At 46.0% G+C, this 22,188-nt stretch overlaps 1 pseudogene; it reads right to left on the reverse strand.

The window, feature by feature from the left end:
- Nucleotides 1–22,188, reverse strand: part of LOC142243908 (uncharacterized) — a 44,680-nt pseudogene that overhangs the window by 16,862 nt on the left and 5,630 nt on the right.

A 22,188-nucleotide genomic window follows, 5' to 3' on the forward strand; every position in this document is an offset into this window, starting at 1 on the left:
GGAACAGCGAAATCCTGATGAGCTGTGACCCCCCCCAAGCCCATAAGAGCCTTGACAATACCTTCACGAATCCCTTCCAGAAAAATATCCAAACCAGAATCATTTAAATGAACTCCATCCGGACACAAGAAAAAGGAGTTGTCCCCTTCTAGGCGATGGTGGCGAACCACTACACCGTTCTTGAAACGGACAAACCTCGAAATTCGCTGATTAAGCGTGCGCCTGGTTCTCTCCATGGCGCTACCCTCTCTAGCCCCGTGCCACGTAAGCCTGGGGATCACCTCAGACCAGACTAGCTTGAAAACCGGGAACAAACATGGAAACTTATCCATGTCTGACCTCATTAACGTTAAAAGTTCTGCCAAGGGAAAAGAGGCTAAGTCATTTCCCCCTGCATGAATGACCAAGACAACAGGCGCTGCCACACTATTTGCAATCTTCACGACTTCCGGTAGGACCTGTGACCATGACAGGCCCCTATAACCCCTCCAATTGATGTCCTCTTCCAGAAATCCTAGACTTCGACCACCGGGACAGGAATCGGCTCTCCTTGCGGCCCAATATACAAACGAATGTCCCAAAATCCAAACGCTAGGCCGGTTTTCACCTGTAATAAAAACTGTGTTAATACCAGAACTAAAAACCCACCACCAAATGTCATATCTGTCCGACAATCCCCTTTTTTTTTTTTGTATATCCATATATACATCGTTTTCCGGGGAACTAAACAACATTTGTAGAGAAAACTGGACTTAGAATCAAATCAGGTCATATATATCTCATGAAACATTTCGATTGCCACCTTCCTACCCTCTGGATTTCCAGTTCTTGCATGCCAGCCCGCGATGCCTCCGTAGCCGCCCCGATCCAAAAGGAATGGGTGCCGAATTCCGACGCGGGTAAACCCAATGAGCTTAAAATTTTTCGCATTACCGCCAAAAATTGTCCCGACAAAAGAGGTGAACCATCCTCATGAATGAAAAATTGTTCGCCATTGCTCCTAACCCCTAAGAAGGCCGTAACGCATGCCTTCGGGCATACTGGGCCGTCCATAGAAAACAATGGGAACCATGTGCCTCTACCTGACTGATCTGTTTTTGACTTACGCAGCCTGATACGTAACCCATTTCCACATATCAGCACGTCATCTTGGCGCAAGCCCCCATCTGACCCCAGTGTCCTTGGAATAAGCTCCGAAATTCGCAACACACCAAAAAACGCAATTGCAAAAACGGCCGAAAACAAAATGGACTCATATTGTGAGTAACAAATCGTTCCCACGCCCTTTATTAACTCTGCCAGCAAAAGGAATGAAATGGGCCTTCTAAGATCCTTTCGCTTGGCACTCTTTAACCAGCCCTTTAATACCTGGGTCACTAAAAAAGCCTTTGTCACATCCGGCCAGTTCCGCAATTTAAAATGAAAAGCCAGGCCCGATAATCGGTTACGAGCGACAGTCCCAGATGTGTTCCGGTTATTCAGATATGTTAAATAATGCAATGTTTGCTGTAATAAAACATCACTTGAGGGCTTGCCCTCAGCCACACCTCCCGAGTCACACCACTCACTCCATGCTTTACCATAAGCACGCCAGGTTGATGGGGCCACCGATCCTTGAACCATGGATGTTAGTGCATGGGGACATCCCACAACCATGCCGAGCATACCAGACCTTCCTCCTGTGCCGAAGGATGGAGCTCTCGAAATCTCTGGAAATTGAAACGTGAGAGCGCATCAGCCATCTTATTACTATAACCAGGTACAAATTTTGCTCTAAACCATGCATTTAAATTTAAGCATTTTAAAACCATGAACCTAATTAACTTGATGACCGGAGGAGAGGAAGCGGACAAATGATTAACAGCGTGTACGACGCTGGCGTTATCGCACCAAAAAGTTATACGCCTGTTTTTCAAAGCCTCACCCCACAATTCCGTAGCGACCGCTATAGGGAACAGCTCAAGCAAAGTCAGGTTCTTCGTCCATGCCCGCTCTTCCCAATCTTGAGGCCATTTCTCTGAACACCATTGGTTACCAAAAATTACTCCAAATCCAGCTGACCTGGCCGCATCGGAATACAGTTCCGCCTCGTCATTTGATTGCATATTTTCCTGGAAACATGTGCGGCCATTATAATTTTCCAAGAAGGACCGCCATACCAATAAATCCTCCTTCAAAGGAACAGTTAACCTGATTTTATGGTGAGACAATCTTACCCCGCGGGTGGCCAAAGAAAGGCGCCTTGAAAATATTCTACCCATAGGCATAACTTTGCACGCAAAATTCAAGGATCCCAATAACGATTGCATTTGAACTAACGTGACCTTGTTAACGGACAAAAAACCCAGAATAAGGTGCAGTAAACCAGATATTTTGTCCTGTGGGAGCCTGAATTCCATTGCCTTGGAGTCGATCACTATCCCTAAAAATGCCAATTCTGTCACTGGGCCTATGGTCTTTTCTTGTGACAGTGGAACCCCAAAATCTTTCATGAGTTGTTTAAATTGAACCAAAATATTTGCGCATATAGGCGAATTCCCGGGGCCAACAAATAAAAAATCATCTAAATAATGGGTTATTGAAGAACATCCTGTTTCCTTCCGCACTACCCATTCCAGGAATGTACTAAAAGTTTCAAAATACTGACAAGAAATGGAGCTTCCCATCGGAAGACAGGTGTCGAAATAATATGCACCTTCTAGCATAGCACCCAAAAGGTGATAACAATCAGGATGTCTCGGTAGCAACCGAAAAGCGGATTCAATATCAGATTTTGCTAAAAGGGCACCTGGACCTGCCTCCCTAACTAATTCCACTGCCTTATCGAAAGACACGTATTTCACCGCAGATTCCTCTTCCGGAATACCATCGTTCACCGAATTGCCCCTTGGATAAGACAGATGATGGATTAAACGAAATTCGTCTTGGTCTTTTTTGGGCACAACCCCCAATGGGGATACCCTTAAATTGCGAAAAGGCCGTACTCTAAAAGGGCCTTTAAAACGACCAAGCGCAACTTACTTATCCAGTTTTTTTCGAATAACCTCCGGATGTTCCTCCACAGATTTCAAATTGGGGCAAGAAGATGGAGACCTAGAGTAAACAAAAGGGATGAAGAAACCAAAAGAAAAACCAAACCTAAGCTGTGCAGCTGCCGGTTTATTAGGGTACCTGTCTAGCCACGGTCCCATCCTGATTACGCTCACCGGGGTCGCGGTGTTCACTATGGGTATTTGGCTTTTGTCCTGGAACTTTGTGTCCCGGTTTTGGGCACTTTGAAACCGGGTGGAGGGTTCCACATGCTGAACATTCATGTTTGAACTTACACAGCCCATAAAATTTGCAGAACCCCTCGTTAAAAGCCCAACATGTTCCGGGACGGCGGATGGCAACTGGACCTGTATGTTGGTTCCCGTGTCCAGCGGCCGAACCTGGAAAGGGCTGCAAGGTTTTTTGCGCCATCATCAGCCTCAGCCATGAATCCGTGGCTTTTACACCCCAACCTAAGTGCGGCTGAATATCCAAGCGCCGGCGGAAATCCTCATCGTATTTCCACCAAGCTGAACCACCATGTGACTTATATGAATTGTAGATAACATCCATATAAATAAAGAGTTCTGAACACCGTTCCGGATGACGTTGGCCCATAACACAACCCATTACTGCGAAAGCCTGTAACCAATTGTTTATAGTCTTATCGACCTTAGGTTTACGATCGTAAGACTTCTTCCCGAAACGCCGTTCTCTATCTACCGCATTCTGTTCGGTAGATATAAAAGACCAAATGTCCACATATTTATTAGCCCATATAGCTTCTTTTACTTGTTCGTCCAAATGGGCTCCCAATGGAGGGACTCCACAAAATAAGCCCTCTTTATATAAATCCGGGCGTAAAGGGGTGGGCAATGGAGGGACTCCATCAGTATGAAGCAATTTAGGATTTATAAAAACTTTATGACCGGAAGGCTCTATACTCCCCATCCCCTGTGACGAACCACCTTTCCATACACCCACATAAGGGTACTCACCATGTGGCGATGTCATTGAAACCAGCTCTTGCAAAGGTTCGCTCTGTGTTGGAGGTTGGGCGACCGTCCTGACCGATTGCTCCCTTGTTGATCTTCTGCTGATCCTTGACTCAGCTAGTGAATCTTCCGAAGAAGAGGGAGAACGCCAGCGCGACGATCTTGATCGTCTACTACGCCGTCTGGATCTCGACCTCCTATTACGTCTACTATGCCGACGATGCCCGTAATGCCCTGAATGACGATGCCCGTACCGTTCACTTGATGATGAGGATGACAAGAAATCATGGCGGCTGCCTGCACCGTGTGACATAGCACCGGCCAGGGTTCCTGCGCATGACCGCTGCGACTGCCGTTCTGTACTATGAACCGCCGCTGCTGCGACCTGCTGTACCCCGCTCTGTACCATTAAAGATGGGTTAAATATTTCCTCTAATGCTTGAGGAACCGGTTGAACAAGTACCTGGGCATGGGTATTATTGCCCTGAGGCACCGTCGCAGACCCTACAGGGGCGGGAAGCATAGGCAGAGTGGCCTGAGATATAGGGGGAGTTACAATTCCAGGAACCCACTCTGTTTGCTGGCTTGCTGCATGTTGTAATATGGTAGGGGTCCTCCCACCCCCTCTCCCTACCTCCCTCTGAGATTCTGTCATAGTGCCTCGGCTATCTCTCCTTGGCGCAGGGTCACCAGTGGATTCTGAGGAACCCTGACTCACACTCTGGTTATTTCCCATTATGGGTCTCCCCAGGTCAGTGTATGTGGGAACAATAACTAAATTACCCTGATGAGCGTTTATACCCTCCCTTAAATTGCAGCCACCAGTGATGGGAGCCAAAAATTCCAAACTGGGCTGCACTTGAATAGCCCCTTCTGAGGTGAAACAGCGCCCAGACTCGATAAAACCCCTGTCCCCCTGAATGACTGGCCTGTGTTGATAAACTCCCACTGGGATTCCCACAGCTGCAGTGGTTACCTCAGATACCCGAGTGGGCGTGGCTTCCTGGACAGAGCCTGAGGTAAATTTCCTCCCACTCTTTTTTGACTGTAAATGTGGGCTCAAACGCACCGGAGGGCGGGCAATCCTTTTAGATCTCCGCCCCCCGGTCTTTGTTGTTTGAACCTCGGCAGGAACGGAGTCACCCGCGGCTAAAAGCGCCGTGAGCCAGTTGCTCCCTTCCCTGCCGATATGCTTTCTTACCACTTCCTGAAGCGGGTCCATCGTTCCGGCTGACCAGACAGGTCCGGGTCCTTCAGAGAGAGGCCGCCCCCGGGACGTGCTGAGGTATATATACTACAGGGGGCGGGGCCAGTGACATCACCTGCGCATCACTGCATAACTAATGAGATGTTTCCTTCTTAAGGGGGACATCACTTTATTGACCATATTAGGGCCGGCAGTCAGGGGGCAGCATCACAAACATGGCTGCGATGCCCCACATTCCTCTGCCAAATTGTCCTAGCCCAATTTGTATTGCTGCTTATGCCTGTTGTTTATTTTGGTGAGGTGGGGGAGGGGGTGCAAGGGAGTGCATGGCATTATCCATTTTTTGGAGTTTCCTAAGTTACCATGTTCACAATTTGGTACCTGATGTGTTGGTGTGCTGTTTCAGGTCGGTGCAAGTTTGTATACACCAAACATTTAAAGGTTACTGTAATGTAAGGTGTTAAAAAAAAGCGAGGTTTGTCCACAAAAAAGGTTTGTTTTTTTTCATAGCTTGTAATCATTTGTGCACTGAAAAGCAGCCATTCCTCTGCCCAATTGTCCTAGCCCAAGTTTGTATTGCTGCTTATGCCTGTTTATTTTGGTGAGGTGGGGGAGGGGGTGCAAGGTAGTGCATGGCATTTTATCCCTTTTTTGGAGTTTTCTAAGTTACCATGTTCACAATTTGGTACCTGATGTGTAAAAAAAGCAAAAAAAAAAAAAGCAAGGTTTGTCCACAAAAAATGTTTTTGTTTTTTTTTGCGCCATTATCAGCGACCCGTAGTATTTTTTTGTGATCTGGGCCTCAGTGATGGCTTATATATTGCGTCTAGAGCAGAGGTTTTTATTGTACCATTTTTGCACAGATGCTACGTTTGATCACCTGTATTGCATTTTGCGATAAATTTGCACCTTTAAAAAATAAAAAAAAAGTAATTGCGTAGTTTGGATTTTTTTGCCCACTAACAACCAGATTACTTTTTTTTTTTCTTTGATTGGTCGGGCATTTTTGCGGCGATAACAAATGTAACACATCACATAATGTATGTGTGGCATGGCTTCAATATAAATGTAATTTTTTTTCATGTTTTCAGTGAGGGACCTGACACGACGGTGGCGGAGCTGCCGCGACCAGTATCGGCGACAACGGCAGCAACATGAGAGGAGTGGTTCTGCAGCCAAAACAAAAAGAACTTATATTTATTATGACCGACTCCATTTCTTAGCGCCTATTGTGGAGCTCCGTCCGTAAGTATTTATTTTTTATATTTTGCCTTGTGTTTTCCTCATTATTATGGAACAGTATTGCTGACGTAACATGTTTTCCTTTAAAGAACTGAATCCAACATCCAAGAGAGGGATACTGCCTCAGAATCTGATGCTCCGCTCGATCCTGTTGGGCAAGAAAATGAAGAGGAGGCTGGACCAGCGCCAAGATCACAGGAAAATTTGCAAGAAATGTCAGCAGTTTCAGCAGCAGCAGCATCATCACTGACTGCAGCTATAGCCACAGGACCAGGTGCATCGGCATCACCAGCAGGAGAAGAATCCACACTTGGTACATTACAGCATGAAGAAGAACAAGCCAACAACACACAGAGGGTCAACACTAGAGATGAGCGAACCGGTCCCGGTTCGGCTCGAGGTCGGTTCGCCGAACGGAGGTCCCGTTCGAGTTCGGCTCGTCGAACGTTCGACGAACCGAACTCGAACTGCATAGGAAACAATGGCAGGCAATCACAAACACATAAAAACACCTAGAAAACACCCTCAAAGGTGTCCAAAAGGTCACAAACAACTCAAAACACAACACAAACACATGGGAAAGTGACAAGGACATATATTTATGCAAAAACAAAAGAGCTGGACAAGGAAAAAGAGGAGGAGACACAGATATAGGCATGGCACGCCCTTCTAAAGTCATGTAAAACACCGCAAGGTGACTCCAAGCAGAGTCTCCCTTTTTTCCAAAAATTGGGCCCCACACACACCCACCCATTCAGTGGCAGCACTTGTGCCCCAGTTGTACACTTCACAGCTAGATTTGCATCAAGCACATTCAAAAATACGCCATAATTAACCGTCCCCAGGATGACACCGGGGTAGGTAGCAAAGTCTTTGCTGAACCATGACTTGTTCATCTTGGCTTCTTTTAAAAACAATGTAAGCAAGGGTTACTCCAAGCGAAGTCTCCTTTTTTTCCAAAAATTGTGCCCCACACACACCCACCCATTAAGTGGCAGCACTTGTGCCCTAGTTGTACACTTCACAGCTAGATTTGCATCAAGCACATTCAAAAATACGCCATTCTTATCCGTCCCCAGGATGACACCGGGGTAGGTAGCAAAGTCTTTGCTGAACCATGACTTGTTCATCTTGGCTTCTTTTAAAAACAATGTAAGCAAGGGTTACTCCAAGCGGAGTCTCCCTTTTTTCCAAAAATTGGGCCACACAGACACCCACCCCATCAGTGGCAGCACTTGGGCCCTAGTTGCAAACAGGATGTTTTGATTTGCATCAAGCACATTCAAAAATACGCCATAATTAACCGTCCCCAGCATGACACCGGGGTAGGTAGATAAAGTCTTTGCTGAACCATGACTTGTTCATCTTGGCTTCTTTTAAAAACAATGTAAGCAAGGGTTACTCCAAGCGGAGTCTCCCTTTTTTTCCAAAAATTGTGCCCCACACACACCCACCCATTCAGTGGCAGCACTTGTGCCCTAGTTGTACACTTCACAGCTAGATTTGCATCAAGCACATTCCAAATCCACAAGCATTTACTCTCCCCAGGATGACACAGGGGTTGTAAATTCCTTCTGGATCCATGACTTGTTCATTTTGATGAACGTCAGTCTGTCCACATTGTCACTGGACAGACGCGTGCGCTTATCTGTCAGAACACACCCAGCAGCACTGAAGACACGTTCAGAGACAACGCTGGCAGCTGGACACGACAAAATCTCCAAGGCGTAAGTTGAGAGCTCTGGCCATTTTTCTAGGTTTGAAGCCCAAAAGGAGCAAGGCTCCATTTGCAAAGTCATGGCAACGATGTTCATTTGGAGATACTCCTGTATCATCCTTTCCAGCCGTTGACTATGTGTCAGACTTGTCTCTGGTGGCCTTGCAAAGGAGGGTCTAAAAAAATTATGAAAAGATTCCATAAAATTGCTGTTACCAGCACCAGATACGGTCCTACTGGTACGTGTAGACTGTTGAAGATGACGAGACCGTCCCATGTTTGTCAAGTTACAACTGGGAGATTCACTCCCTGCTTCTGCACGGTTGTTTGGTGGAAAAGCGGATCTAAGATCGAGTAACAGCTTCTGCTGATACTCCTGCATACGTGCGTCCCTTTCTATGGCTGGAATTATGTCACAAAATTTGGACTTGTACCGGGGATCTAATAGTGTGGCAAGCCAGTAGTCATCATCACTTCTAATTTTGACAATACGAGGGTCATGTTGGAGGTAGTGCAACAAGAAGGCACTCATGTGTCTTGCGCAGCCATGCGGACCAAGTCCACGCTGTGTTTGTGGCATAGAGGTGCTACCCGTTCTTTCTTCCTCTGACATCTCCCCCCAGCCTCTTTCAACTGAAATTTGACCAAGGTCTCCCTCATCTGCTGAGTCTTCCATGTCCATGGACAGTTCGTCCTCCATTTCTTCATGTCCTCCTGCACCTTCCTCAACATCTCGCCTGCTACCATGCGCCCTTGTTGATCCCTGTCCCCCATGCTCCCATGCCTGGCGCCTTGGTGATGATGAACGTCTGGACCTTGGTGATGTTGTTGTGTCTTGCGCATATGAATCCTCCTGTAGTTCATCCCCTTCCTGTTGTCCCACCCCCTGACTCCGAATAGTGTTTAGCGTGTGTTCCAGCATGTAAATGACTGGAATCGTCATGCTGATAATGGCATTGTCAGCGCTAAACATATTCGTCGCCATGTCGAAACTGTGCAGAAGGGTGCATAGGTCCTTGATCTGAGACCACTCCATCAGGGTGATCTGCCCCACCTCTGCATCTCGTTGGCCCAGGCTATACGTCATGACGTATTGCACCAGGGCACGGCGGTGCTGCTACAGTCGCTGTAACATGTGGAGAGTTGAATTCCAGCGTGTCGCCACATCGCATTTCAGGCGATGAACCGGCAGGCCGAAAGACTTCTGGAGCGATGCAAGTCGCTCAGCTGCGGCGCTTGAACGGCGGAAGTGAGCAGACAGTTTTCGTGCCCTGTTCAGAAGGCCATCTAGGCCGGGATACTGTGTTAAAAATTGCTGCACGACAAGGTTCAACACGTGAGCCATACAAGGTACGTGTGTCACCTTGCCCAGGCGAAGGGCCGCACCCAGGTTTGCAGCATTGTCGCACACGGCCTTACCAGGCTGCAGGTTGAGTGGAGACAACCATTTATTAAACTCAGACCGCAGAGCTGACCACAACTCCTCAGCTGTGTGACTCTTATTCCCAAGACATGTCAAGCTAAAGACCGCCTGATGCCGTTGCGCTCTGCTGCCAGCATAGTAATGAGGGGTGCGTGATTCATTCTGCGCAGTGAGAACGCTGGTGGCCTGACCAGGCAGGCTTGGGGCGGACGTGGAGGACCCAGATGAGGTGGAGGATGCAGAAGCAGTGGCGGAACTTGGACAGAAAGAGGATTGACACACAAGTCGTGGGGACGGCAAGACTTGTGCAGCAGACCCTTCACCATCTATCACCATAGTTACCCAGTGCCCAGTGAGCGACATGTAACGTCCCTGTCCATGCTTACTGGTCCAAATATCGGTGGTGAAATGCACCCGTTCACACACAGAGTTTCTCAATGAAGCGGTGATGTTGTGTGCGACATGCTGGTGTAGCGCGGGCACACCTTTCTTAGAGAAGTAGTGGCGACTAGGCATCTGGTACTGGGGCACAGCGACAGACATAAGGTCTCTAAAATCCTGTGTGTCCACTAGGCGGAAAGGCAGCATTTCGGTAGCCAACAGCTTACAGAAGGATAGAGTCAACCTCTTAGCTTTGTCATGGGTCGCAGGAAGTGGCCTTTTATTTGACCACATCTGAGGGACAGAGATCTGGCTGCTGTGTGTAGACGGTGTTGAGTAGGGTGTCCCTGGAAAAATGCAGGTTTGTGAGGAAAGTGCAGGCGGAGACATGATGTTGCCTTCATCCAACGTTGGTGCTATCGATGTCTGAGAGAGCTGTACACACTCACTTGTTTCCCCTTCCAAACCAACTGACGACCTACCAAGCAAACTGCCTGTTGCGGTTACAGTGGTGGAAGTTGTGGGTGGAAAAACAGGTGTGACAGCTGTCCCCACAGTCCTAGAAGATGACGAGCGCGCGGATGCACTGGAAGGGGCAGGCGGTGGATGGTTCGCTCCGCTAGGCCGCATTGCAGCTCGGTGAGCTTCCCACCGGGCCATATGATATTTATTCATGTGACGATTCATGGAAGAAGTTGTCAAACTGCTGAGGTTTTGACCTCTACTAAGAGAACCATGACAAATTTTACAGATCACATAATTTGGGCGATCTTTTTCTATGTCAAAAAAGGACCAGGCTAGGCAAGGCTTAGAGGCCATGCGACCTGTTGATCCACCCCGAATAATGCTCAGAGGCAGAGTGGTGGCTGAGGATGCAGTTGTAGACGTGCTACCAGTACTCCGACTCTGTCCAGGAATGCGCAAGGTAACTTCGTCATCAGTTGCATCCTCCTCCACCACATCTGTTGACCTCCTCGAGTGCCTGACTGTGGGTTGACAGTAGGTGGGATCTAGAACTTCATCATCAATTGTTATGTTTGCACTCCCCTCCCCCTCAGACCGAGCCTCTTCTTGCCCTGACCGAATATTTAAGTTGTCATCCCAATCGGGTATCTGCGTCTCATCTTCATCAGTATGTTCCTCATTGTCTATAACCACAGGTGTTACAGTTTGTGACAAAGGGTCAACATTATGCTCAGAAACTTGGTCCTCACGGCCTGAATCAGAGTCACAAAGGTTCTGGGCATCACTGCAGACCATTTCCTTTTCTGTACTCACTGTAGCTTGGGAGCAGACCTCTGATTCCCAGGCTATAGTGTGACTGAACAGCTCTGCAGACTCAGCCATCTCAGTTCCACCATACTGTGCAGGGCTGATGGAGACTTCAGAGCTGGGACAAAGCAAGTTTGATTGGGATGACAACTCAGAGGACTGGTGTTTTTTGGATGCGGTACTTGAAGTGGCTGAGAGGGCACTTGTTGGACCACTTGAGATCCATTCAAGCATTTTCCTTTTTTGGCCTTCATCTACCTTTGTTCCTGTTGTTCATGTCCGTAAAAAATGGAGCACATCGGATTGTCCACGGTAAGTAGTAGACATCTTACTTTTGCTGGTAGATGGTCTATCTTCAGCAGATGATAATGGAGCTTTGCCACCTTCCCCACGGACAAAACCTTTTTTGCCTTTTCCAACATGCCTCTTCCTCTTTCCACCAGCATCTGTCATTTTGCCACTCATGTTGATTGCGACAAGATTGTGCACTGAAAATGTGGTAGTAAAAATTGAGAGGTGGTGTAGATTGCAGTGGTGGTCTAGCTTTATTAACAGCAGAATAATAAAGAATAAATATCCCTGACAATGCAACTACGGCCCTTAAACTGGCAGCAAAAATTGCTATTATAATGGCTTAGTTATAATGAGTTGTAGTGTGCAATGCAGGCAGAGGTGCTGCAAATGTCTTTGCACTAGCGTGACTAGACAAATGTCCAATAGCCACGTTTAGGATGCCACTAGGTACACTGAGTGTTTGCTAGTATAATGGCTTAGTTATAATGAGTTGTAGTGTGCAATGCAGGCAGAGGTGCTGCAAATGTCTTTGCACTAGTGTGACTATAGCAAAGTCCAATAGCCACGTTTAGGATGCCACTAGGTAAACTGAGTGTTTGCTAGTATAATGGCTTAGTTATAATGAGTTGGAGTGTGCAATGCAGGCAGAGGTGCTGCAAATGTCTTTGCACTAGTGTGACTATAGCAAAGTCCAATAGCCACGTTTAGGATGCCACTAGGTACACTGAGTGTTTGCTAGTATAATGGCTTAGTTATAATGAGTTGTAGTGTGCAATGCAGGCAGAGGTGCTGCAAATGTCTTTGCACTAGTGTGACTATAGCAAAGTCCAATAGCCACGTTTAGGATGCCACTAGGTACACTGAGTGTTTGCTAATATAATGGCTTAGTTATAATGAGTTGGAGTGTGCAATGCAGGCAGAGGTGCTGCAAATGTCTTTGCACTAGTGTGACTATAGCAAAGTCCAATAGCCACGTTTAGGATGCCACTAGGTACACTGAGTGTTTGCTAGTATAATGGCTTAGTTATAATGAGTTGTAGTGTGCAATGCAGGCAGAGCTGCTGCAAATGTCTTTGCACTAGTGTGACTATAGCAAAGTCCAATAGCCACGTTTAGGATGCCACTAGGTACACTGAGTGTTTGCTAGTGTAATGGCTTAGTTATAATGAGTTGTAGTGTGCAATGCAGGCAGAGGTGCTGCAAATGTCTTTGCACTAGTGTGACTATAGCAAAGTCCAATAGCCACGTTTAGGATGCCACTAGGTACACTGAGTGTTTGCTAGTATAATGGCTTAGTTATAATGAGTTGGAGTGTGCAATGCAGGCAGACGTGCTGCAAATGTCTTTGCACTAGTGTGACTATAGCAAAGTCCAATAGCCACGTTTAGGATGCCACTAGGTACACTGAGTGTTTGCTAGTATAATGGCTTAGTTATAATGAGTTGGAGTGTGCAATGCAGGCAGAGGTGCTGCAAATGTCTTTGCACTAGTTGTGACTATAGCAAAGTCCAATAGCCACGTTTAGGATGCCACTAGGTACACTGAGTGTTTGCTAGTATAATGGCTTAGTTATAATGAGTTGGAGTGTGCAATGCAGGCAGAGGTGCTGCAAATGTCTTTGCACTAGTGTGACTATAGCAAAGTCCAATAGCCACGTTTAGGATGCCACTAGGTACACTGAGTGTTTGCTAGTATAATGGCTTAGTTATAATGAGTTGTAGTGTGCAATGCAGGCAGAGGTGCTGCAAATGTCTTTGCACTAGTGTGACTATAGCAAAGTCCAATAGCCACGTTTAGGATGCCACTAGGTACACTGAGTGTTTGCTAGTATAATGGCTTAGTTATAATGAGTTGGAGTGTGCAATGCACGCAGAGGTGCTGCAAATGTCTTTGCAATAGTGTGACTATAGCAAAGTCCAATAGCCACGTTTAGGATGCCACTAGGTACACTGAGTGTTTGCTAGTATAATGGCTTAGTTATAATGATTTGGAGTGTGCAATGCAGGCAGAGGTGCTGCAAATGTCTTTGCACTAGTGTGACTATAGCAAAGTCCAATAGCCACGTTTAGGATGCCACTAGGTACACTGAGTGTTTGCTAGTATAATGGCTTAGTTATAATGAGTTGGAGTGTGCAATGCAGGCAGAGGTGCTGCAAATGTCTTTGCACTAGTGTGACTATAGCAAAGTCCAATAGCCATGTTTAGGATGCCACTAGGTACACTGAGTGTTTGCTAGTATAATGGCTTAGTTATAATGAGTTGGAGTGTGCAATGCAGGCAGAGGTGCTGCAAATGTCTTTGCACTAGTGTGACTATAGCAAAGTCCAATAGCCACGTTTAGGATGCCACTAGGTACACTGAGTGTTTGCTAGTATAATGGCTTAGTTATAATGAGTTGGAGTGTGCAATGCAGTCAGACGTGCTGCAAATGTCTTTGCACTAGTGGGACTATAGCAAAGTCCAATAGCCACGTTTAGGATGCCAATAGGTACACTGAGTGTTTGCTAGTATAATGGCTTAGTTATAATGAGTTGGAGTGTGCAATGCAGGCAGACGTGCTCTGCAAATGTCTTTGCACTAGTGTGACTATAGCAAAGTCCAATAGCCACGTTTAGGATGCCACTAGGTACACTGAGTGTTTGCTAGTATAATGGCTTAGTTATAATGAGTTGGAGTGTGCAATGCAGGCAGAGGTGCTGCAAATGTCTTTGCACTAGTGTGACTATAGCAAAGTCCAATAGCCACGTTTAGGATGCCACTAGGTACACTGAGTGTTTGCTAGTATAATGGCTTAGTTATAATGAGTTGGAGTGTGCAATGCAGGCAGAGGTGCTGCAAATGTCTTTGCACTAGTGTGACTATAGCAAAGTCCAATAGCCACGTTTAGGATGCCACTAGGTACACTGAGTGTTTGCTAGTATAATGGCTTAGTTATAATGAGTTGGAGTGTGCAATGCAGGTAGAGGTGCTGCAAATGTCTTTGCACTAGTGTGACTAGACAAATGTTCAATAGCCACGTTTAGGATGCCACTAGGTACACTGAGTGTTTGCTAGTATAATGGCTTAGTTATAATGAGTTGGAGTGTGCAATGCAGGCAGACGTGCTGCAAATGTCTTTGCACTAGTGGGACTATAGCAAAGTCCAATAGCCACGTTTAGGATGCCACTAGGTACACTGAGTGTTTGCTAGTATAATGGCTTAGTTATAATGAGTTGGAGTGTGCAATGCAGGCAGACGTGCTCTGCAAATGTCTTTGCACTAGTGGGACTATAGCAAAGTCCAAGAGCCACGTTTAGGATGCCACTAGGTACACTGAGTGTTTGCTAGTATAATGACTTAGTTATAATGAGTTGGAGTGTGCAATGCAGGTAGACGTGCTCTGCAAATGTCTTTGCACTAGTGCGACTATATCAAAGTCCAATATCCACGTTTAGGATGCCACTAGGTACACTGAGTGTTTGCTAGTATAATGGCTTAGTTATAATGAGTTGGAGTGTGCAATGCAGGCAGACGTGCTGCAAATGTCTTTGCACTAGTGGGACTATAGCAAAGTCCAATAGCCAAGTTTAGGATGCCACTAGGTACACTGAGTGTTTGCTAGTATAATGGCTTAGTTATAATGAGTTGGAGTGTGCAATGCAGGTAGACGTGCTCTGCAAATGTCTTTGCACTAGTGCGACTATATCAAAGTCCAATAGCCACGTTTAGGATGCCACTAGGTACACTGAGTGTTTGCTAGTATAATGGCTTAGTTATAATGAGTTGGAGTGTGCAATGCAGGCAGACGTGCTGCAAATGTCTTTGCACTAGTGGGACTATAGCAAAGTCCAATAGCCAAGTTTAGGATGCCACTAGGTACACTGAGTGTTTGCTAGTATAATGGCTTAGTTATAATGAGTTGGAGTGTGCAATGCAGGTAGAGGTGCTGCAAATGTCTTTGCACTAGTGTGACTAGACAAATGTTCAATAGCCACGTTTAGGATGCCACTAGGTACACTGAGTGTTTGCTAGTATAATGGCTTAGTTATAATGAGTTGGAGTGTGCAATGCAGGCAGACGTGCTGCAAATGTCTTTGCACTAGTGGGACTATAGCAAAGTCCAATAGCCACGTTTAGGATGCCACTAGGTACACTGAGTGTTTGCTAGTATAATGGCTTAGTTATAATGAGTTGGAGTGTGCAATGCAGGCAGACGTGCTCTGGAAATGTCTTTGCACTAGTGGGACTATAGCAAAGTCCAAGAGCCACGTTTAGGATGCCACTAGGTACACTGAGTGTTTGCTAGTATAATGGCTTAGTTATAATGAGTTGGAGTGTGCAATGCAGGTAGACGTGCTCTGCAAATGTCTTTGCACTAGTGCGACTATATCAAAGTCCAATATCCACGTTTAGGATGCCACTAGGTACACTGAGTGTTTGCTAGTATAATGGCTTAGTTATAATGAGTTGGAGTGTGCAATGCAGGCAGACGTGCTCTGCAAATGTCTTTGCACTAGTGGGACTATAGCAAAGTCCAATAGCCACGTTTAGGATGCCACTAGGTACACTGAGTGTTTGCTAGTATAATGGCTTAGTTATAATGAGTTGGAGTGTGCAATGCAGGCAGACGTGCTCTGCAAATGTCTTTGCACTAGTGGGACTATAGCAAAGTCCAATAGCTACGTTTAGGATGCCACTAGGTACACTGAGTGTTTGCTAGTATAATGGCTTAGTTATAATGAGTTGGAGTGTGCAATGCAGGCAGACGTGCTCTGCAAATGTCTTTGCACTAGTGGGACTATAGCAAAGTCCAATAGCCACGTTTAGGATGCCACTAGGTACACTGAGTGTTTGCTAGTATAATGGCTTAGTTATAATGAGTTGGAGTGTGCAATGCAGGCAGACGTGCTCTGCAAATGTCTTTGCACTAGTGGGACTATAGCAAAGTCCAATAGCCACGTTTAGGATGCCACTAGGTACACTGAGTGTTTGCTAGTATAATGGCTTAGTTATAATGAGTTGGAGTGTGCAATGCAGGCAGACGTGCTCTGCAAATGTCTTTGCACTAGTGAGACTATAGCAAAGTCCAATAGCCACGTTTAGGATGCCACTAGGTACACTGAGTGTTTGCTAGTATAATGGCTTAGTTATAATGAGTTGGAGTGTGCAATGCAGGCAGACGTGCTCTGCAAATGTCTTTGCACTAGTGGGACTATAGCAAAGTCCAATAGCCACGTTTAGGATGCCACTAGGTACACTGAGTGTTTGCTAGTATAATGGCTTAGTTATAATGAGTTGGAGTGTGCAGAGGACAGAAGGGTACAGTGCCAGGATTGTGGGGCTCTGGGTAGAGGAATGGAAGCCTGCCTTTCTATTCCCTCCTAATAGGGAAATGCAGGGAGGAAATCCCTGACCTTGGCTACACAGACGCTGTCGCTGTTTTCAGGACCTGTCACCTTAACTCTGACCCTGCCAGTTTGAGCCCTTAAAAGGACTGCTAGAAAGTGCTCTCCCTAAGCTGGCCAGCGCTGTGTATGGAGCACATACAGCTGTATCAGCGATAGGACAAAGGACGGAGCTGCGACAGTGATGTCTGACACCAAAGACGCAGAAGAGATAATGGCGTCCTGGAGGAAAATGTCCGGTTTTATAATGCAGGGACATGTGACATGGACATCCTATCACACATGCCGTTGCTTCTCAGGCTAAAAGTCCACTTAGCTGTGTGTGTGTCTGGGATTGGCTGACATGCTGGCCCGCCCCACTACACGCGCGCGCTTAGGGAAGGAAGACAAGGAAAAAAAAAAAAAAATGGCGATCGCCATTATAGAAACAGCAGTGATCTGAAGGCGCTGTTCACGCACACTATACACTGAAATGTCATAATAGTGTGATTCACAGAGTGACTTACAATATTACAGCGGAAACCAAGCTAGGAATTAGCTGGTTTTTTGCTGCTAGAACCGTTCTCGAATGTTTCTAGAACTATCGAGCTTTTGCAAAAAGCTCGAGTTCTAGTTCGATCTAGAACAGGCCCCAAAATCACTCGAGCCTAGAACTGGAGAACCTCGAACCGCGAACCGCGCTCAACTCTAGTCAACACCACACCGGCCCAACATAGTTCATCAGCACCAAATATATACCGTCATTCAAAGCGAAGGAGGAACCTCACCAACATCAGTAGCAGGCAAGAGGTTGACACAGGTGTTTTGCATTATCTTGCTCGCACTGCTACTGATGATGGTGAGGAGGCCTTCTCGAGAAGCCTTGCACGGTATCTCAGAGAAATACCTAGAGTTGTCAGACTCGGTGTAAGGTCTGCCATGCAAACCTTAATTGATGCCTGCACGGCACCCAATGACCCACAAGTTTTATTTGAAACAATTGAAAGATGGCAATTGTCCAACGCAAACCAATTGCGTTTGCCTGTTGTTGCTCAACCACCTTTATTGCAGCAAGTGAATGTAGTGGCTCCACTACAATTTCATTCACGTGCTGCTTACAGAGCAACAGGCCATCCACCATCTGTAACATATACAGAAGCCATGGGTGCACCACAGCACCAGGACTGGTGTGTGCCTGCCTCGTCAGGACACCCCAATCCCGGTGGACAAATGGATTATTTTTGGGGCCAACCACAACAGCAGGAACATTGATATCGCACCTCATCAATGTCCAATGTTCCTGCAAGGAGCCAGACAGGGTTCAGTCAACCTCTTCCACCCACCTCATCACTTGCGCAAGCAAGTGACCCAACACCTCCACCAACTCAATCACCCAATTCAAACATTCCGACCCCATTGGTTGTGGATTTTCTGATACATGGTTGTGTTAAATTCATATCTGAAAATACCATGTGAATGGACTCTGTCATCACATTTGATCTATGTAGCCTATTTAAAAACCTTTTCCTGTGTGTATCATATTAGATGCTTTGCTGTGGAAAAATAATATTTTCTAACTTTATGTAAATGAGCTGTTCCAGTCTATGGGGCTTCAGTTATGTTCGAGGAACATTTGCTCCATAGCCTGGAAGAGGTAATTTGCATGAATTGATAAAACCTGATTTATCCACAACAATAACTCTAATATGATATGTACATGTGCAGAATTTTTCAGCATTGTATGTCTTCCCATATAGTTTACATAGGTCAGATCTGGTGTCACATTCCATTAGGGTATGTTTACCTATTTTGTGCACGAACCATATGACTTTAAAGGGAACCAATCATCAGGATTTTAGTGTATAAGCTGCAGCCAGTGCAGTACTGGCACTATCATGCACAGTGTGTACATACCATCAGGGGGCAGCTCGGGTGTTTAGGCAGTGAAATTCATCTTTATAAAGTTTGAAATTTCGTGCACTTTTTGATTGACGTGTGCACCTCTGCAGATAATGTCCGGGCGGGTTATGCAGGAGTTCCCCGCCTCCCCACCAGCCTGTTCCTCCCTCTCTCCTGATGTCCGGGCGGGTTATGCACGTGTTCCCCGCCCCCCCGCACCGCCTGTTCCTCCCTCCCTCCCTCTGGCTGTATGTAAATATCTAATCTTCAGAAACATGGCGCCGGAGTGGGCCTCTGCGCATAGCGCTTATCTCCGGCGCCATGTTTCTGAAGCCCGCATCACACAGCTTGGTGTTAGAGGGCGGCGCATGCGCCCTCGCTCCTTCAGATCCCGGTGTAACCGCAGGAGCGAGTGCGATCACAACAGGACTGCAGAACAGGTGATCGGAGGACGCGATTACCTGCTGCTCCTGTATCGTGCCGCCCCAGGACACCGGGCCAACACACCAGCCGGTGTGACATTGCTGTGGCTCCGCCCTCTCAGACACCAAGTTGTGTAATGCGGGGGCTTCAGAAACATGGCGCCGGAGATAAGCGCTATGCGCAGAGGCCCACTCCGGTGCCATGTTTCTGAAGATTAGATATTTACATACAGCCAGAGGGAGGGAGGAACATGCAGCGCGGGGGGGCGGGGAACACGTGCATAACCCGCCCGGACATCAGGAGAGAGGGAGGAACAGGCTGGTGGGGGGGAGGGGAACTCCTGCATAATCCGCCCGGACATTATCTGCAGAGGTGCACACGTCAATCAAAAAGTGCACGAAATTTCAAACTTTATAAAGATGAATTTCACTGCCTAAACACCCGAGCTGCACCCCAATGGTATGTACACACTGTGCATGATAGTGCCAGTACTGCACTGGCTGCAGCTTATACACGAAAATCCTGATGATTGGTTCCCTTTAATATGGTTATGTTTGCCTATGTTGTGTTACTAAAGCAAAAACCCATATGACAATAATATGGGTTGTTAATGTTTGCCCATGTTGGGTTACTAAAGAGAAATCCCATATGAGAAAAATATAGGTTGTTTAAATGTTTGCCTCTTGTTGGGTTATAGGAGACCTGTCAGGTCCAATATGCACCCAGAAACATGCACAGTTCTGGGTGCATATTGCTAATCCCTGCGCAACTGTCCCTGTACTGTATACACTAGCATAGATAAAGGGGTCTGTATTTCTAAAGATCTTTTATCGTATGCTAATGATCTCTGGGACTAGTCCCCAGGGTGTTACTTCCCTTGCTAGTTGGCCACCTTAGCATGTAAGTATGCCCCTGTGGGTGGGCTAACATGTTAATGAATGTGCAGCATCACAGGATTATCGCATTCACCTCTGCTGCGATCGCTGCATGACACTGGATTTCGCTCAGTGTGCATGACCCCACAGTTTGTATCATACGCACTGCTTCAGTTTCAAGCCAGGACATGTACACACGGCTTCATAGTGTGCATGACCCAAACTCCGGGGTCATGCGCACTGAGTCGAAATCCAGCGTTGGCCATGATCGCAGGGCATAGACGTGAGAGATCATGACGCTGCATATTCATTAGCAAGTTAGTACACCCACAGAGGCATCACCATTAGCATGTTAGTACACCTAGCTAGTGGAAATAATGCTCTTGGGACTAGTCCCCACACTCATTAGCATACAATAAAAGATCATTAAAAATACTGTTTCTAATCTCTTTATCTATGCTACTAGATACAGGGACGGCAGGCATTAGCAATATGCACCCTGAACAGCTCATGGTTGGGGGTACATATTGGACAGGTTCCCTTTGAAATCCCATATGACTACAATATGGGTTGTTTTAATGTTTGCCTATGTTGGTTCAAAATTTTAAAAAGGCCATATGACTATAATATGGAATTAATGTTTACCTATGTTGGGTCAAATTGTAAAAAGGCCATATGACTATAATGTTATTAATGTTTACCTATGTTGGGTTTTAATAAGAGAAATCCCATATGATTTTAATATGGGATGGTTATACATAAATGTGTATGTATGCAACAATAAAAAGTAATGTATGTTAAGGTGTGTTATTAATTGTGTCTTCCCCCCCAAAAAAAAATAAATGCACCAACATAACAACAAAATTGTTCGAACACATTTATTTTTTACATCCTTCTTTGTAAATTAACACAAACATAACTAAAAACATTGTTCCATTTTTTTTTTTTTTTTTACATCTGGCATCATAACAAAAAAAAGTTATGATTACGAGGAATATGAATCTTGCCAGGGAACTGATCCCTCTGGTGATACAAAATAAGATACAAACATGTCCCACACTTGAATGCCTGATGTTTCCCGATGTGGTCTCCTACTGGGCAGATCTGGAACTCTTGCCTGATTAGGTGCAATGTCATCCTCAGTATCCTCTGTACAGTCGTGGATGCGTGTGTAGTTGTGTAGGATGACACAAGCCTTTACAACGGAATCGACACTTTCGACATTCATTTGGAGGGCTGACAACAGGACCCTCCATTTTGACACTAGAAATCCAAAGGCGCACTCGACAATACGCCTGGCACGTGATAGCCGGTAATTGAACACACGGCGGTGGTGGTCAAGAGAACGGCGAGGAAAGGGCCTCATTACTTGTCGTGTAAGTTGAAAGGCCTCATCTCCAACCACAACATATGGGACACTCTCTCCACTGGAACCAGGTAGGGGACATGGGGGTGGGACATCCAAATCGTTGTCTTTAAGCCGCCTACCCATTATGGAAGAATTAAAGATGCGGGAATCTCCCGTTCTTCCAAAGGCCCAAATATCAACAATTATAAATTTGTATGTGCTGTCCACCAAGCCCAAGAGTACAACGGAACAATATTCTTTATAATTGAAGTATTGGGTCCCTGAGTTTGCCGGCTTCTTGATACTGATATGTTTACCGTCAAGGGCACCTATACAGTTTGGAAACTGGCATTTTTCCATAAACCCGCTTGCTATCCGCTCCCAGTCCTGTTTCTTCGGCTCTGGCATCACGGATCAATGGAGTCTGTTCCAAATTTCAGTACAGGTTGCACGAACGATAGCTGAAATTGTGGACTTGCCAAGCAGGAATTCAAGATGGAGGCCAGCATATGATAGGCCGGTGGAGAGGAACCTAGGGATGAAAATTATAGAGAATACACAGTGAAAGCTAAAAACAAGTAAATAATCAAACGTTTATTTAGAACATATATGGTACTACTATACTCATATCTGTAGCTGCACTACTGTACACAATTAATTCTTTTTGTGGATGGTGTCCTTGCATACATGAAAAGTCTTCATATCAACAGTCCTGAGG

Source organism: Anomaloglossus baeobatrachus, chromosome 6 (genome assembly GCF_048569485.1).
Source record: "Anomaloglossus baeobatrachus isolate aAnoBae1 chromosome 6, aAnoBae1.hap1, whole genome shotgun sequence".
NCBI classification, from domain to species: domain Eukaryota; kingdom Metazoa; phylum Chordata; class Amphibia; order Anura; family Aromobatidae; genus Anomaloglossus; species Anomaloglossus baeobatrachus.